This window comes from Equus caballus, chromosome 7, assembly GCF_041296265.1.
Source record: "Equus caballus isolate H_3958 breed thoroughbred chromosome 7, TB-T2T, whole genome shotgun sequence".
NCBI classification, from domain to species: Eukaryota; Metazoa; Chordata; class Mammalia; order Perissodactyla; family Equidae; genus Equus; species Equus caballus.
In genome coordinates, this window is record NC_091690.1 from 70,421,546 (window position 1) to 70,439,358 (window position 17,813).

Below are 17,813 nucleotides of genomic sequence, written 5' to 3' on the forward strand. Positions count from 1 at the left end.
CTTTTATATCCGTTACTCCATTGAATAACCACACTAAGCTCATGAAGTAAGAATTATTAGCTCTATTTTACAGATAAGGAAGCTGAGCCTGAGACGGCTGATTTGGCTTGTTCACACAGTAGTTACCGGCCAGGGCCAGATTTCCTAAGACTTGTGCTTTTTCTCCCCTCTCGTGTCCCCTTCCCAGAAGGTGAGGAGTCAGAAAAAGTCCTGGGATGAAGTGGAGTTGGAGCTGGGCCTTGAGGAATGAGTAGGATCCCAGTAGGAGAAGGTGGAAAGGACCTTTCAGGGGTTAGAAAGGCGAGCAGGAGCCTGCAGGGGGACTTGGGCGGGTGTGATGGAGAGTGACTGGCCGTCTGGGGCCGCCCGCGAGGACGGGCACGCAGGTTCAGGCAGGCTGCCACGGCGTTATGTGCCCAGTTAAGGAATTTCTACTTTTAAAGGCTCCCTGGTCCCCAGGGTACTGAGGGACCCTAGGGGACTGAGACACCTGAAGAGAACGATGCTAAGTGCAGAGGGGTGGGGCACCGAGGATGGAAATTCAGGCCCTTGACGTCTGAGATGAGGGGCTTAGAAGAGGCAGCAAGGTCTGTCCCGACGCCACAGGTCACGCACAGTGGAGTGATGCGACTTTGCTCGGTTTCCAGAGGTGACCCCTCCATTTCAGATCCCTGGAAGGGATTCAAGGTCATCTGACCTTGAAGCGGACACCCTGGGCTTGCATCGTGGCCCTTCTGCTCCCAAGGCGTGTGACCCGGGCAACTCACTTCCCCCTTCTGAACCTCAGCATCCCGTCTGAGAGTTAGGAAGGCGATGAGGATTCGCAACAGGGAGCTTGCCACCGCGCGGGCGCCCTGTGAACGGCAGCCGTCACTGTCGTTATCCTCCCTGTCGTCGTCATCACCACCTTATTACGTCTGGACCCACTGCTTCTTCCACTGTTTCTCCCACTTTGGCCAGCAGGCCGGCAGCCGGTCCCTCTGCCTGGTGGTGCCTTTGTGCCTGGATTTCTCTTTCTCTGCAGCTTTGGGCGTGGAGTCTGATGCCTATGCTGCAGAAGGAGATATCCGGTCCTTGGACTCAGGGACATTGCAACTCTTACCGCGACAGCACTCCATGACTTACCCTGTCGTGTTTGTCTCCCCTGTCCTGTTCGCTCCTCACGGGTGGGCCTGCCTCTGTCTTGGTCGGCGTCTTGCTTAGTGCCGGGTGCATAGAAAGGGCTCCCAAACATTTTGCTGGAAGAAAGATGGAGGAGTGACCCGTGATTGAACCCTCGGAGTGAACAGGCTGCAGCCCCCGAGTTCCCCGGGAGGCCGCTGCTGACCGCGTGAAAAGGATGGCGGAGCGAGGGGCCTCTGCAGGCAGCTTCCTGAGACAGGTAGATTTACCCCACTTCGAGTCGAAGAAACTGAGGTTTCAGAGGCTCGCTCAAGATCAGCCTGCCAGTCAGCGGGGGGCTGGGATCGGCCCAAGATCTGTGACCAGGGCCTGTCTTTCAAAGCCCATAAATCTGTATGTTTATTTTCATCTGAATGTTTTATTTACTTCACCGATGATTTCTGTTTGCAATAGAGCTTTCTGTTCTTCAAAATGATATTGGGCCAACCTAGCAAAGGGGGCCGTGATTCTTGAAGTGTCTTCCAAAGGCAAGCATGATAGAGGACGATATTGGGGTGCCAGCCCCTGCGACTGCTCTCCAAGACCTGAAGGAAAGTCCTTCCCAGAGCAAGCTGCTAACTTGTAAGCAAACGTGTCAACTTATGAGCAATCAAGTAATTCCGCGATCCTCGCTGGCTATCAGCCGAGCGCTGGATATTAGCCAGCCGCACGAGTTGCACAACACGCTCCCGGGAGGGGGACTGTCGGTTGGGAGGGATTTTCCAGCTCGTGACTTGGATGAACCCAAAGTTATTTCCCCACTGAGCAGCCCCAGCCTGAGAGGCACCAGCAGCCTCGCTGAGGGTGGCGGGGACAGAGCCGGGGAGCGGGCCAGCCTGGTCTGTCCATGCCTGGCCTGGCGGCGTGGCCCTCAGAAGTCTCGGCGGGATTTGGGTCTACACGGCAGCCCAGGAGAGCCCCCTGGAAAGCCAGCTGCTGGGCTGGGGATGGGCTGGCTTCTGGGGAAACAGGGCACCCTCTGGCCAGCAGGGCGAGAGGGCCGGAGCCTGAGGAGAGGCCAGGGCAGCCAGAGACCCCGGCCCTCGGAGCTGCAGGGCCCAGGGTGGGGGAGGGGGACGCTGTGTGGGAAGAGGGCAGGAAGGGGGATTTGGCACAGGCCCCTGCTGCCTGGTCTCAATTTACTTGTGAGGAGCCTCCTAATAGCCGGGTGAGAGCCGTGCACGCTTTCCTGAGAGCCTGCTAAGTGTTTATGGAATGATTTGTGAGCAGAACTTTCTTTGGAAGCAGCTCGGGGAAGGTATGTTATTAAGAGCTCCCTCTCCAAGCTCCCCTTGGCCCGCTTCCCCCCAGGACCCTGGGGGCTGGGCAGCCCATGGTCACAGCAGCTGTTTGCTATTTTGTAGGCCATGGGGCTGGGGAGTGTATTGGGGCTGGGGGAAGACAGGGAAGTGGGTCCATTTCCTCCTCCCTGAGGTGGCGTCATGTAGCAGAGGAGGACGGGAGCCAGAGTTGGGAGCCTGCCTCTGAGGGAGGTGCCCCGGCCCCGGGAAAGTGTGGGGTCTGTCACAGGGGACAAGGAGGAGGGAGGTCAGCAGGACCAGAGGCAGCCGAGAGGTCACGGATGATGGGGACTGAAGCCTGGCCATTAGCCACCTAGCAATATGGAAGTCACCGGGGAGTGATACAGACCAGCCAAAAGCATGGGGAGGGGCCGATGACCCTATGACGTGTTGGCCTTCTCCATTAGAATGCGGGCTGCCTTTAGGGACTGTCTGACTCATCATGATGTCCCAGCATCATCAGCCATCAGGGCTGGCCCAGAGCAGGCGCTTGGCGTGGTGAGTGCTGGGCCCTGACCCAGCCGACCATCCTGCCCGGCCAGACCAGGGCCCAGTGAGGGCACTCGGCCAGCTCTGGAGGTTAAGTGCACTGTGACTCTTGGTCTGGGAAGCCCAGGACCATCTACTAACAGACCCATTAGTGGAGATCCTCCCAACCTGGTCTCCACAGAACCACCTCTTTACCTCAGGAGTCAGCAGCTGGTGACACAGGTCCATTAGGAAGGACCAGTGACTGGCCGTTTGTGGTTCTCTGAGGCCCCTGCCAGGGTATGTGGGCCTACCATGAGTTTTATCCCAATTTATCTGCACGACAGCCCTGGAGGGTTGGGCTTTTTACGACTCCTGATTTCATGGCTAAGAAAAACTGAAGTCCAGAGAGTGTGATCACTCTGCAGAGGTCACACAGTGAGTACCTGCCCAGGTAGGGGTCACCCTCAGGTGTTCCTGACCAAAGCTGGCGTTCTTGCCTGTAAATTGCACTGGCCAAAGACACTCACTTCTGCCATTTCACAGAGCACGCCGTGTTGTCGCTGTCTGCAACATCTCTCTGTATGTCTGTCTCCCCACTTTCCTGGGAGCTCCCTGAGGATAGGGGTCAGATTGGCTTCATCCTGGGTCCTTGGGTCTCAGTCCTGGCCTGGAGATGGGTGGATGGATGGATGGATGGGTGGATGGACGGCTAAACTCGAGGTCAGAATTTGGAAGATAGAATTCCAGTGGAAGAAAGAGCAGGAGCAAATTCACCCAGCTCCTAGCGTGCTGGGGGTCTGGGAGAGAGGCCTGCCTGGGGTGAAGGGGTGTGTGTTTGGGGCAGTGGGTCTCAGCAGGTGGCAAGTACCAAACCAACGGGCTGTATCAGAAATCTGTGGGAGTGATCTTTTGGATGTCATGATGATTGGGGACCTCCACTGGCATTTCACGAGTGGGGACATTTGAAAGTCTTGTGGGACATTTAGGTGAATGAAAACCCATTTTTTTGTCTGTGCCTCACACCTCACTCTGTTTTATGTATAAGAACAAACTATTTTTGGCATGATTCTAATACACCCTGAATTTTCCAGGAATATGGCCACCTTGTAAATTGAGAGAAGATGGTCCTTTGTTCAAAACATTACTCAGGCTGGTGAGACTGGTGAACCATTACAGAAAAATGACGTCACCAGCCGCAACCCTTCTCCTGATGCTGGAGCAACCCGGCCGTCTGAATGCACAGCAGCTGCAATCACAGCGAGCTCACATGCAGACCCTTCTATTCTGTTTCCGTAGGGTAGCTGGCCAAGGGCACGAAAATAGTGAAATACGTATTTTCATTATAAATTACTTTCCATTTATTTCATCCCAGTTTCATTCAGTGGTGTGCTGGAGGCCAGTCACACGGGAGCAGGTTGTGTGCGTTTCTTCCCAACTCTGCAGTTAGTGTTGTCATGTTGGTAGTTTGAAATCAGCCGTCGTGGACGTATTTACACCACGGAAATTGGCAAAAGATATAAATCAAGTTTTATTTTTTTCCTTCAGAGCTTCGATTGTTAAACATCGACCAGCTCCCTGCTGGTTACTGGCTTTTTCCTTGTGTGTGAAGGCGGGTTATGTTCTCTATGAAGGCCATGTCAGCACAATAAAGGGGGCCTGGGCCCCACAGGTAGAGAACCAGAGATGGAGGGAAACGGGCCTGCAGATGATGGTAGGTGAGGAACTCCTGCCCGTGGCAGGCAAGAAGCAGGCCCCTGTGGGCTCCAGAAGCAGCCAGGGAGCTCTGAATCCTTGTGAGGAGGGGGTCAAACCGCCAGGGAAGGTGCTGCCCCCTCCTCCCCTCCAGGGAGGCAGGAGCCACACCAGAGGCAGTTGCTGCTCCCAGGCCCTGAGCAAGTTAGCAATTTTGTATGACAGACACTGGGCCTGCCATGTGGGGCTGGGCTGTTTTGTTCCTTGCAGTTTTGACAGATAAAACTGGTCAGAAAAGGAGAGGCCAAGTGGCCTTGACAGTGACCAGCTGTTGACTTGCCCTCTTGTGGGTTTTGACCCCCCCCCCCCCCCAGCAATTCCACCCCCGGTGTCAGCCCTAATGCTTCTCACCCTGTTATGCACCAGCCCACCACCCACTATTCACAATGCCCGGCTTCGGAGCTCCTACTGTATGCCACGCACGGTGCTAAGTGCCTCCTGGTACTCTGCCCCCTCCCCCTCCCATGGGAGGTCCGCTTCTTCTCCCCATTTTTCAGATAAGAAGTCAAGCTCAGAGAGAGGCTATGACTTGCCCAAGGTCACCCAGGCAGCAAGTGGTAGAGCCAGGACCAAAAGCCAGGCTGTCTGACTCCCAGCTGGGCTCTTAATCCCACACTTGAAATTTCAAAGGGAAGATGGTATCTGTTCAACTCCTCCCTCTGCTGAAGTCCAATGCGTAGGTCAGAGCTGGAAGGGACCAGAGAAATGACCTAATCCTGTGATTCTCAACGATTCCTCAATCCACCCCGCCCCCGGCAGACACCAGCTTCTCCATCGGAGAGGCTGCTCCCACCACGAGAGCAGCAGAGGCCCGCTGTGTCTAAGAAGAGATGTTTCTGCTGGTTTGTTTATCGTGTAGGTAGGGTCGGGCTGAATAATGGTGATTTCAGCGGTGTCACTGAGAGCCAATCTTATTGCTATGGCTTTAAAACACAAACAGAAATGAATCTATTAGTCACCGAGGAGTGTAATAGGCCCGTTGAGTAATGGGCCTGCAGGCCATGGTACCTATAAGCCGCAAGGATGATAAATGAGAGACCACAGCCAAATTATCGGACCCCTCCGGGTGGGCGTGGGGCCTGTGGGTAGAGAGGTCACCGGCCTTGTTCTGGAAACTGCTTCCTGCCGATGGATGCAGGACCCCTGCTCAAGTTCAACTTCCCATTTCACAGATGGGGAAACCGAGGCCCAGAAAGGAGAAATGTGTTACCCAAGGTCACCCGTCGAGTTCAGGACAGAGTCAGGGCTGGAAGCCAGTTCTTGCTGGCTGTCCACAATCTGGGAGGACAGCAAGTGCTTTTGAGCCGTGCCTGGGGTCACATGGAATGTTCTCCGTCCCTCTCCGACCTGTTTTCTTCCTCCCGCTGACATTCCCTGGCTGACTTCAGACCCCCTTCTCCTCCTCTCTGCAAATAAGGCTGCCAAGTTTTCCAGAGGGACTTGGGACAGGGTGTGGCTCCCGGAATGTCCAGACGTGGGGACGGCCTGGCGAGAGACCAGGACTCGTATCTCCTTTCCCCTTCCCTAGGCCTGTCCACTTGCAGCTGCGTGGGCAGACCCAGACACTCAGAATTTGCCAAATGGGCAGAGAGACCCAAGGTTTCCCCAGAACGCAATCAGAAAGGGCCTCCTCGGAAGGAATAAAGTCTAGGAAAGAGGTGGCCAGAGCTCGACTGCTGAGCCCTCTAGATACTAGCCATGAGTGTGAGCCAGTCATTCCCCTTGCCCAGGCCTCAGCTTTCCTCTTCTGTGGAATGGGCATAGGGATGCTCGTCCATTCAGCAAAACTTTACTGCGTGCCCCTCGTCAAAGTTAACGCTTCAGTGCTGACCGTGTTCCAGGCGCTGAGCTAATCGCTCTCCAGGCATTCTTGCGTTGAAATCTCACAACAACCTTAAAGTTAGGTTTATATTTCCTCTTTTCATGATAAGGCGATTGGGGCTTAGAGAGTTTTAACAACTTGTCCAGGATCCCACAAGAGATCCAGGATCCATGCCCGTGGGCTCATGGGAGGAGCCTGTGCCACATTCTGAAGCAGCTTTAAGCTGGAGTGTGGTGTCAGCTGGAGCAGGAATCTTAGGTCCGACCACATGAGATCAAGTCACCCTCGGAGGATGCTACTGCAGACTAGGCACAGACCAAGTCCTGGGGCCCAGCCGCTCTGAGTCTGAGAGGAGGCTCTGGTGGCCTCCAGACTGATGCCACTGGTGGGCTGCTGGTCGCCCAGCTGTCGGGGGAGCCTGTCAGCAGACCTGGAGGGGCGCAGGGCTGGCCTGGTGCCCATCCCCTCTGGCCAGCTCCCTGAGTACCAAATGTGGATGCCGTGAGGGGAGCTGAGTTCCGAGAATGACCACAGTTGCAAGGCCAGCCACCGGGAAACGAGCCGGCTGTGTCACAGTCATCTGCTGATTTGATCTCCCAACAATCCTGGGAAGTGGGGATTATTAGCTTCATGTTACAGACGAAGAGACTGAGGTCCAGAGAGGTGAAGGGACTAGTTCAAAGTCATCCAGGATCGTGACTGTGACCAGGGTCTGTCTACCCACAGCCGTGGTTTTCCCCTGTTCCTGGCACCCGTCTATATTTGTTGCAGGATACCGCACGAGGCATGACACCGCCCTGGGTTTCGGGTTCCATGGGATGAGAAGATTCACTCCTGCCCTTGTTAAAAAGTGTTGGAAGATTTCAATGTGCTTTGAAGTTCTGCCTATGACTGACATTTTGCTATTATGTGATTTCGGGGTATCATTGGTGGCTCCATGGCCTAAAAGTGTCATCTCTTCTGGCCTGTCCCATGCCTAAAATTGTACCCTGAGAGCGGCTTCCCCAGGGTCTGACTTTGTCCCCAGCAGGTCCCCCAGAAGAGCAGGTCAGTGGGGCAGGACTGTTCACATCATCAGACGCTAGGGCCTTTAGAACATTGCTGTACGGCTGGGACAAGCACGGTTGTTTCCAGGGAGGCAGCCGTTCCTCTAGACTCAGGTGAAGTTCTGTCTGATAAGTTCAGCCCCAGCTTTTTGTGGGCAAATGCACCACCTCCCGTGGAAGGCAGAAGTGGCCCAAAGATTCTGTGGCCATGCTGCTTTGGGCCCCAACAGGTCTGGTGACCCAGGTCTGGAAGTCAGAGAGGTGGGCTCTGGGAGGCCCTGCTGTGTGGGATCTAGACAGACAGGAGACATTTGGGGAAGACTGAGAGCTCCATTGGGTGGCCAGAAGCTGCCCAGAGGGGCTGTGGCCATTATGAAGATGAGAAGCCAATGTGGGACAACCCGGAATGCCCAGATGGAGCGGGGTTAGAAGTAGGCTGTGGGTGGCCGGGTGTCTCAATCGTTACCTGCAGGATGTTAATTTATGGAGGTGACTGAGCGTGTGAGGCGGGGTCATCTCCAGCAGTAAGCTTCTGGGTCAGGGCGATGTCATCTGGCACGTGCGCCCGGGGTGTCCTTTCCAAGTGGGTACCCACCGGAGCTGAAGTGCGCCTCAGCATCTGCCACGTGTGGTTGCAACAACGGCTTGTTTGGGGGTGTGGGCATCTGGATTGTAAATCGACTCACACGCCAAGGCCAATATCGATGAGACCCCAGGCACAGCGGGGAGTGCAGCTGCACCCGACGGGTTTGTTTGGGGGGAAGTTTAGGTTCCGATGGGTCTCCATCAGATGAGCAGCCGCCTGGCCTGGGAGACAATCTATGGTTAACGGGTCCCAGGGGAGTGGGCGCCCTTGGTTTGGCTGCCAGCCCTCACAGGACGGGGAAAAAAGGGAAATTTATACAGGTAGGTTAAGGCTTGGGCCAAGATAGAGGCTCATCGGGGGTTTATTTGCCAGACTGTAATTTTAAAAGGAGTTGTGGAGGGTCCCATTGTGTTTCTCAGTTAGAATGTCTCCCTGGGACCTGTTGGGGACATCAAAGTTCTCTCAAATGCCTCCACCAAGAGCCCAGCATTGTGAATTTTGAGAAGTGACAATGTGGATCTTGGTTACTACCAGTAATATCTGTAACTCTGAGGGAATAAGGAGCGTCCTGACAGGGCCTTAGTATCTGTGGAGGCATGCATGATGTCCATTTATATTATGGGCATCTGTGAGGCAAGAGATTCCCAGAGCTCTTTATCTAGAAGAAGACGATATCTAGATAATGCTCAAGGGTTCATAATACACTTGAAAATGGCCATTTGTTGCCCGGAGCATCCAGTGCTAGAATGACCAACTGCCTGAAGTTTGGCCAAGTGCGTTGTTTCTTGGGTCCCACTCTTTATTAAGGATATTCAAGCTGAGGCATGGACAGCAGCAATTCGCCACCGAGCTCTGACACACATGCTCACACAGTTCATCCTAAGGGGCTTCCCAGGCAGCCGAGGGGTCTGGGGGAAGGGTGACCTCCTCCAGCACCATGACATCTGGCAGGGGACTGAGGACAGGGAAAGCCACCTCTTCTCGCAGGTGGAACCCAGGTTTGGCTCCATCCTGTCTTAAGGCGGCTTTGGTAGTGGGGCCAAGCTTGCAGGATGCATTCCATGACCCAAAGCGTAATGGGCAGCGGAGGGGAGAGTGGCAGTCTCGGGGTCTGGGAAGGCCTGCTTCCAGGAGAGCACAGCAAGTAGTCAGGTTGGATGGAAGAAGGAACCTGGCATGGGTGAGACTGTGAGGGGCAGCCAAGTGTCCAGGAGGGTGGGCCTGTGGTCAGGGAGGCGAAAGAGCAGAGAGGCAGCGAATGCTGAGGGCCGGGCAGTTGAGGCTGCTGCCTGCCCCAGTTTGCTCCCGGAACTGGTTTCTCTGCGTCCCCTGGGAAGGCCAGGCCAGGCCGGCCTCTGCGAAGGGCTCTGCAGACCAAGGTGGCCACACCACAGTCACAGGTGACCAGGCACAAAGGCAGGACTCTGATTTCAGCTCACATGGATGGGAAAGCGGCAATGAGTGTCCACCACCACGTTACCAGGAAAATATCGCAAATCTCAAGAATAGCGCGAAAGAATTCGTCACGTGCCCCCTCCCTCTGCCCCAGGTCGTCGGTCAGTCCAGAAGGCGCCCCTCTGGATGGACGTCAGCACCTCCATCCTCTCTGCTCTCCCTCTGCCCCCACTGTCCTCTCTGGGTTATTTCTTAAACATATTTTTGTTTTTATTTTGAAATACTTACAGATTCTCAGCAAGTTGGTTTAACTATAGGTTTAACTCAATTCCTATCAAAATCCCAGCAAGTTCGTTTTTGTAGATACAGACAAGATTATTCTAACATTTATAGGGAAAGGCAATTTGGAAAAGTATAATGAAGTGGGAGGAACCCCTTCCTGATTTTAAGACTTACTGACACCTATGGTAATCAAGGCTAAGTGTTGTTGACAGAAGGACAGACGGACAGATCAATGGAACTGCACAGAGTCCACAAATAGACCCTCCCAAATATGGCCATCTGATCTTTAAAAAACTCTTTATTGTGAAATAATCGTAGATTCACAGGAAGTTGTAAAGATAGTACAGAAAGGTGCTGTGTACCCTTCACCCAATTTCCACCGATGGTCGCGTCTTAGATCATTACAGTCAATATCGACACCAGGACCTCGATGCTGGCATAGGCACGTGTGCAGCTCAGTGTCATCTTTGCATATGTGAGATCCATGTAACCACGACCACGACCAGGATGCAGAACTTTTCCATCCCCACACAGATCTGTCTCCCTCGTGCTGCCCAGTGGAGCCTCCCTTCCCTCCCCACACACCGGCCCTTCACGCTCGCTGCCTCGCCGCTCTCCCTGCCCTCCACCCGCTCCTGGTCCCCACCCTTCTGGACCCCTGGCTGCCCTCCTGGTCCCACCCGTGTTGCCAGATTCCTTCCATCCTGCCAGACCATCCCTAACCCCTAGCGACCACTAGTCTATTCTCTATCTCTGTCGTTTTAGCATTTCAAGAATGTCATGTAAAAGGAACCAAACAGGATGTGACCTTTTGAGACTGGCTTTTTTCCCTCGTGTGATGCCCCTGAGAGCCACCCAGGTTGCTGTGGGCATCACTACTTCCTCCCTCACTGCTGAGTGCTGTTCCATGGTCCTCTCTGTATTTCAACCCTCGTTCCTCCCCCCAGACCTTTTCTTCTTTTCGTTGCCTCTGAGCCCGTTATTCCCACCTATTTCCCCTCATGGGAGCTGTGAGTCCTTGGGCCTGCAGGACCCTGTCGTGGATGAGGGTCACTGTGTCTTTCTTGGTGAGCCTCAGAGTGAAGCCCGCACAGGCGCCCCCACCATCGTGTGGCTCTCATGACTGCTCCAGGGGGTTCGGCTTCCTTATTGTTGTATTGAACTTCTGCTCTTTTCTCCTCTTTACCAAAGACTGTTCAGATTGTGCCCATCCGTCATCCTGGCCGGCTGTGGCCGGGGTCTCGGTGATGAAGGTGCACATGCTTCACTGAGGGCTCAGCCTGGGCAGCTGGGCCCCCCACCTGAGCCAGCCTGGACCTGGTCCTGCCGGGTGTGAGGCACGGAGGCGCAGATGTGGGTCCTGCATCAAAGGAAAGGCCTGCCGTTGGGATCTGGTTGCAGGGCCAAGGAGTAGTGGATCTCAGGGGGGCCTCGCTGTTTCGCCAGCACTGCCCGCGCCAGAATCTACTGTTGGGGTGGGCGGGGCCATCTCCCCAGCTCTGCGCTGATGCACTGGGTGGTTGTGAGCAGTCCTGTCCCTGGGCCTCACCTCCTCAACTGTACAGTAGGGTTTGGACCCCATGATCTCAGGCCCCTCAGCTGTGACCTTCTCAGGGTGCCCAGGGACCTCCCTTCACCAACAAAAACCATCCCTGGTTCTCTACTGCCCTTGGAGCAAAGTTCAAGCTCTTCAGCACGGCAGGCAAGGCCCTGTGGGCACTGACCCCCCATGGCTCTGCAACCCCAGCTCTCGCCACTTCCTGCCTTCTCCTTTTAGGCTCCAGCCACATGCAACCAGCTGTCACTCCCCAGACTCTTGGGCACCACCCTTCCCTTGCTGACCTGCTGCCCTCCACTCCTGATGCAGATATTACTTCTTCTTGGAAGCCCTCCCTGACTGCCTTCGCACCCTCTGCTCCTGTTCTCATCCAAACACCCCAATGTTGTTGTCTGCCACTCCCAGCATGGCATGTGCGGACCAGAGAAGAGTGATGCAGGGCCCCTGTATCCAGCACAGCACCAGGCACAACACAGACCCTCACTAAAGGGGAGGGAGCGCGGGCCACCTCCAGCCTGGGAGGCTGATGCTGCCTCTTCCTCCTCCCCACCTCCCCCTTCCCCCTCCTCCCCCTCCCCTCCTCCTCCCTTCCCTCCTCCCCTCTTCCTTCTCCCCCTCCCTCTCCTCCCTTCCTCTTCTTTCTCCTCTGGCTCCATGGGCTGCCCTGCTGGGGGTGGGTGACCTCACACTCTGATGTGGCTTGGACAAGCCCAGTACTTTCTTTTGAATGCAATGAAAACTAAACAACATTGCTCATCATTGTTAGCAAAGCGGGTAGGATGCAAAGCTGCCTTTTCACCCCCTGTGGTCCCACTCCAGCTGGATTTTCCTATCCTCGGAGCCCAAGCTCTCAGGGGAACATCGAATTCTAGGATCTTGGAATCACAGGATAATGGAACCTTAGGCTAATGTAACGCTAGAATCCTATAATCATTGAATCATAGAGAGCCACAATAATGATATCTTATGTTCTATTATGTTAAAGCCATGGATTCCTTTTACAACATGGAATCTTTGCATGTGGAATCCAAGAATCCCCAGCTTGTTGGTGCCAAAAACATCAGGTTGGACTCAAGAGTCCGCCTCTCACGGTATCCTTGTGCTTTGGACTGAACATGTGTGTCCCCCCCCAGCTCATATATCGAAGCCCTAATCCCCAGTGTGATGGTGTTTGGAGGTGGGGCCATTGGGAGGTAATTCGGGTGTGAGGGTGCAGCCCTCATGAACGGGATTAGTGCCCTGATAAGAACAGACGTGAGGCGGTGATCTTTCTCTCTGCCACGTGAGGACACAGCAAGATGGCGTTTATCTGCAAACCAGGAAGAGCGCCCTCACCAGACACCACGTTGGCCAGCACCTTGATGTTGAACTTCCCAGCCTCCAGAAATCAATGTCTGTTATGTGAACCAGCCAGTCTATGGTAGTTTGTAACAGCGGCCTGAGCTGATTAAGACACCCGGAAGACCCCTCTGTCCAGGGTCACACAGCAAGGGAGAAGCAGGGAGGGCTGTGGCCCTCCCAGTGGGCATCTGCCCTACACAAGACATGAATGTCCTCAGTGTTGGGAGGAAGGCTTTTGTGATGGACGGTCCTGAGTGTGACCCCAACTCTGCCGATCCCTCAATCCTGGACATGGACAGGGTGCTCGACCTCTCTGACCTCCGGTTTCATCGCTGTAAGTGCATAATAATTTTAGGCGATCACTAAACTGTTGGCTTGCGTCTGATCAGTGTTCTAGGCTTTCTCCTGGGGTGAGGCATTCAGGGTCTGGAAGAGTGCTGGGCTCTCTGAAAAGCTTCGGCGACCTGACGGGATTCAGAGGTGGAGGCAGGAAAACCAGGTGGCTGGGGACAAAGCCTGGCCGAGGCCTCAAGCCACAATGAGGACACTGATCTTGGGCCACCAGGGAAGGGCATAGGTAAGGCCCCCGGGGAAGCCTTTCTTGGGTATCCGCCACCAACCGCAAACCCTCCCCAAACGTAAATCTTGGATGTTCATGTAATTGCCCAAGCCTCAGTTTCCCCATCTGTACAGTAGAGAGAGGAACACTCTTGGTTTGGTGCCCAGCCCACCTTCTCCAGGTGTCTTTCCTCTCTGGGGCTCAGTTTACATCTAGGACTTAGTGCCCTGGCCTCCAGGTTCCTTGAGGGCACGATTAAAATTTACTCACTTTTTAACCCATAGCAAGTGTGGGCCAGAGGCACATTAAAGACAAAGAATATTAATCTGCCATGCGTTGGAAGGGACCACAGTGGTCACCTGGCCCATCTGTCATGTGTGCCTTCTCGCACGCAGGTCAGGTATTCATGCTGTCACTTCAGCCGCCTCCCAGAGAGGCTGGGCGTCTTCCTCTAGGTCACAGAGTAAGGAATTGGTCAAGAGGTGCCTGGACCCCAGCTACTGTGTCTCCCTAAGGCTGTTTTTCTTTTTTTGCTTTACTCCACCGGGTGGCACTCAACTTCACGGTCTCTGACTTATTTACGTATTGGTGGAGAGGGGGTTGAGGCTGGGGGGCCTGCTTTCAGGACATCAAAGTCAACCGACCCTCCCTGTGCCCTCGGTGGGAGGTCTGGAGGAGCCTGCCCTGTCAGCATGTCCGCAGAGTCAAGCCCCCTCCAGAGGGGCAGGCATGTGGGGGCCGTGGGGGGTTGGGGGCTGGGTTGGGATCAAGTTGCCCTGAATGGAAACAAACTCCAACCCCAAACCAAACCCAAACAGAGATTCCAGGAGGAGCTGGGTGTCCCAAGCCGCCCCAGGCTCGGCTGGGACAGGGAGGGGTCAAATGGCGAACCCAGGGCTCTAGGCTCCCTGAGGGACATGTAGTTCCCAGGCCTGTGCTGAGCAGCCCGCCCTCAGAGACCCAGGCAGATGGAATTTCTATCCCCTGAGCCAGCAGCCAGCAGTGGGGGAGAGCAGCTCCAGGCCTGTGTTTATATCTGCCAGACAAACATCCACAGAGGGCTTGCTGTCTCCCCACGGCCACCAGACAACCAGGCGCACGAGGAGCCCAGGCCTGCACCACTGCTCAGCAACACAAATGTCGTGGGCACATTGAACTGATGGTAGCTGGCCTTATTAGGGTCCTTAGCACCTCCTAAGGCACTGGTTTAGGCACAAGCAATGCTCAGTTGGGGACCCTTGGCCAGCAGTCTGCCCTCATATTAGGACATCCTTCCAGCTTCCAAAGGAAATAGCAGCTGGAGGCAAACCAGGCCTTGACGCTCATGAGGGGGCAGAAGCACCTCAGGTCCATCTTCACAAGGGGGCAGATGCTTAATTTAAAGTCTGTGGGTTCCTGGTACAGGAGGAAAGAAATGGAGAGAACTAGCAAATGCTGAGTGCCTATATTTTTTTACAGATTGGCCCTGAGCTAACATCTGTTGACAATCTTCTTTTTTTTTCTTTTTCTTCTTCTCCCCAAAGCCCCCCAGTACATAGTTGTATATTCTAGTTGTGAGTGCCTCTGGTTGTGCTATGTGGGACGCGGCCTCAGCGTGGCCTGATGAACGCTGCCATGTCTGCGCCCAGGATCTGAACCGGCGAAACCCTGGGCCACCCAAGGGGAGCCGCGAACTCAACCACTCGGCCACGGGGCCGGCCCCTGAGCGCCTATCTGTTATTGGACCCTGGGCCAGCCCCTTTTTAAAATCCGTCCTCTCATCTAGTCCTGACCACTGCCTAGAGAGGGAAGGCTGAAGAGCTCCCCGACTTGGCAGACAAGGAAATGGGGACTCAGAGAGATGATGGGGTTGCCAGGGGTACAGGGGTCAGCGGGGCCACCAGGGGTCACACAGTTGGGGGGTTCTCACAATGTCAGGCAGCCGAGGCTTCTGCCCTCTACCCTTCTGCTCCCCCACCAGCGCTGAGTTCCAGCCCTGGGGAGGCCTGGCTGCCACCTTCATGCCCTGTGGCAGAGCCTGGGGATGTGCCGGAAGCTTTCTCTTATCCCACTTTGTATTCCCCCTGTGCCCAGGGTTTCTTAATATGCCATGTACACTCCCTTTCTATCATTGTGAACTTGTTTTCTCCTTTTAATTTGATTAATCTTTGATTTTCACTGGTCAGCAGGTGCCTTCTGGGGTGGGCATAGCCCCCTGAGAACTCCTCCCGGCCTCACTGAGGGTGGGGCCCTGGCAGGTGGTTACCCACCTGGGATCCGGTCCCCAGGTTGGGTCAGCATGGATGCGTGACCCAGGCTGGCCCCAACACGTCTTCTCTTACTGAATTTGGGGTTTGGGGTTCAGAGTCAGCCCTGGCCCTCACTCAGTCTCCAGGTGTGGCCAACATTGAGGGACAGATGGAGGAGGGCCGAGGGCTGTGTGTCCTCCCTCACGGGTCCAGGGAGCCAGCTGCAGAGAGAGGCGGGAGAGGATGTGCCCAAGGGGCCCTGCCCCTCACTCCTGGCTGCTTCCTAGCCCTCAGGAGACAAGGGCGGGCCTCCCCCAGCCAGGGGCCCGGGAACACCGGGCCTTAAGGTGAAGAACCCTTGCGGCCTAAGCTCCCCTGAGAGACCTACCAGAACAGCTGACTTTGGCAACTTGCAGTGGGAAGAGACCTCAGTCCCGCGGGGCCTCGCCCAGCTTTGTCCAGGGTTCTGAGACCTCCTCTCTTCAGAGGGCCATGATCAGCTATCCTCCCACAAATTAAACCCGCCTTCTCTGGGCACCCCTCTGCCTTCAGGGCCTTGTTCCCTACACACACATACCTGTTCCCACTGCCCTGAGCCTATCCCTTTGTATCCACCCAGATGCACCCTCTCTACTCCCCCCTGGAGCCCCCCACCCTTCCAGAGGGCTCCTCACTCCACCACCACCTCCACTCCCATCACCCTTGAAAGTCTCGGGTTTACAGGATACTTGCACCGCCCCGGGTTGGAAGTGTGACATTCCTTTCAATTCCCCAGGTGTTTTGATGCCCTCCCCTCTGGTCCCTGGGGCCCCTCACCCTAGCCAGTCCTCCCATCCTTCCTCCTCACGGATGTCACCAATTCCCTGTCCTGTGTCCCGGGTGGGGCAGGCTGAGAGGACACCCTGGCCCACTCCCTGTCCAGGGCCGGGAGCCTGTGCAGCTGGGGGGGTGCTGGGACCCACATGCGCCCTGGGGCTGCATCTGTCCTCTCTGGGCCTCTGCTCCGGCACAGGTAGACGTCAGTTCCGGACACCTCTTCCTGTAACCTGCAGAGACAAGGCCGAGGGACTTCTGAAGAGACCCTTCCATGCCCGTGACCCTTGGGTAGCCAGGCTGACCGGTCAAAGCTGCCCAGAGGGAGCCCAGGTCCTGTGCTGGTCAGACCAGCCCTGGCCAGCCGGCCCTGCCCTCTCATCGTGGACTCAGCCCTGCTTCTTGCCTTAGGTCTCTGGGGGCCCCCCTCCCATCTGCCTTTGCTGCACCCAGCGGGCTGACTGTGAGACTCTCCCTCCCTGACAGCTTCGAAGCCACCCCTCCTCCCCATCCCCCCCCAGCTCAGACCTCGAAGCTACTGTGGGCTGTGGCAGCCGTGGCCCCTCACCTCCCTCCCTGGTCAGACCTTCACCCTCCCCTGATTCCCTGGGGGCTCGCTGTGTCGCCCAAAGATTGTGATTCCCCACAGTGCTTCCAACCAAAAGAAGGGAACATTCCACACTGAGCGGGTCCTGAGATCCAGAGCCCCCGGGCCCCCCGATGACTGAGGGACTGAGGACAGGGAGGGTCTTGAGGCCTGTTGTGGGTCGAATTGTGTCCCCCGCTCCCAACAATACATGTTGAAATCCTAACCCCAGGTACCTGTGAATGTGACCGCATTTGGAAATGGGGTCTTGGCAGATGTAATTAGTTAAGATGAGGTCTTACTGGAGTAGGGTGCCCCCCCCAAATCCAGTGTGACTGGTGTCCCTATAAGAAGAAGGGACGCAGACGCGGACACACAGGGAGAAGGCCCTGTGACAGGCGAGGCAGAGCCTGGAGGGACGCAGCCACAAGCCAGGGAAGGCCAAGGATTGCCCGCCACCACCAGGAGCTAGAAAGAGGCAAGGAAGGCTGCTTTTCTAGAACCTCCGGAGAGCAGGCCCTGCCGATACTTTGATCTCGGACTTCTGGCCTCCAGAACTGCGAGGGAACAAACCGCTGTTGTTTTAACCACCCAGTTGTGGCGCTCCGCCGTGGCAGCCCGAGCAAAACCGGACGGGCCTCTGGGCGGACCGTGCGGACTTGGCGCAGCTTTCCGCCCGGCCCAAGGGCTCTGTGCGGGGGGAATCGCATCCTGAGCTCCCCAGCTCACAGCTCTTCTATGGCTCCCTGTGGCCTCGGCATCCACAACCTTTCATCTCTGGTGCCACCAACTTCTCCAGCATCCTCTCCCACTGTTCCCTGCCTCCTTCTTTCTGGTTTGCCTCCTCTAAATGATGGTTCTGGTGCTCCCCTCCATGTCTTTGCTCATGCTGTGCCAGAAAACCTCTTCACC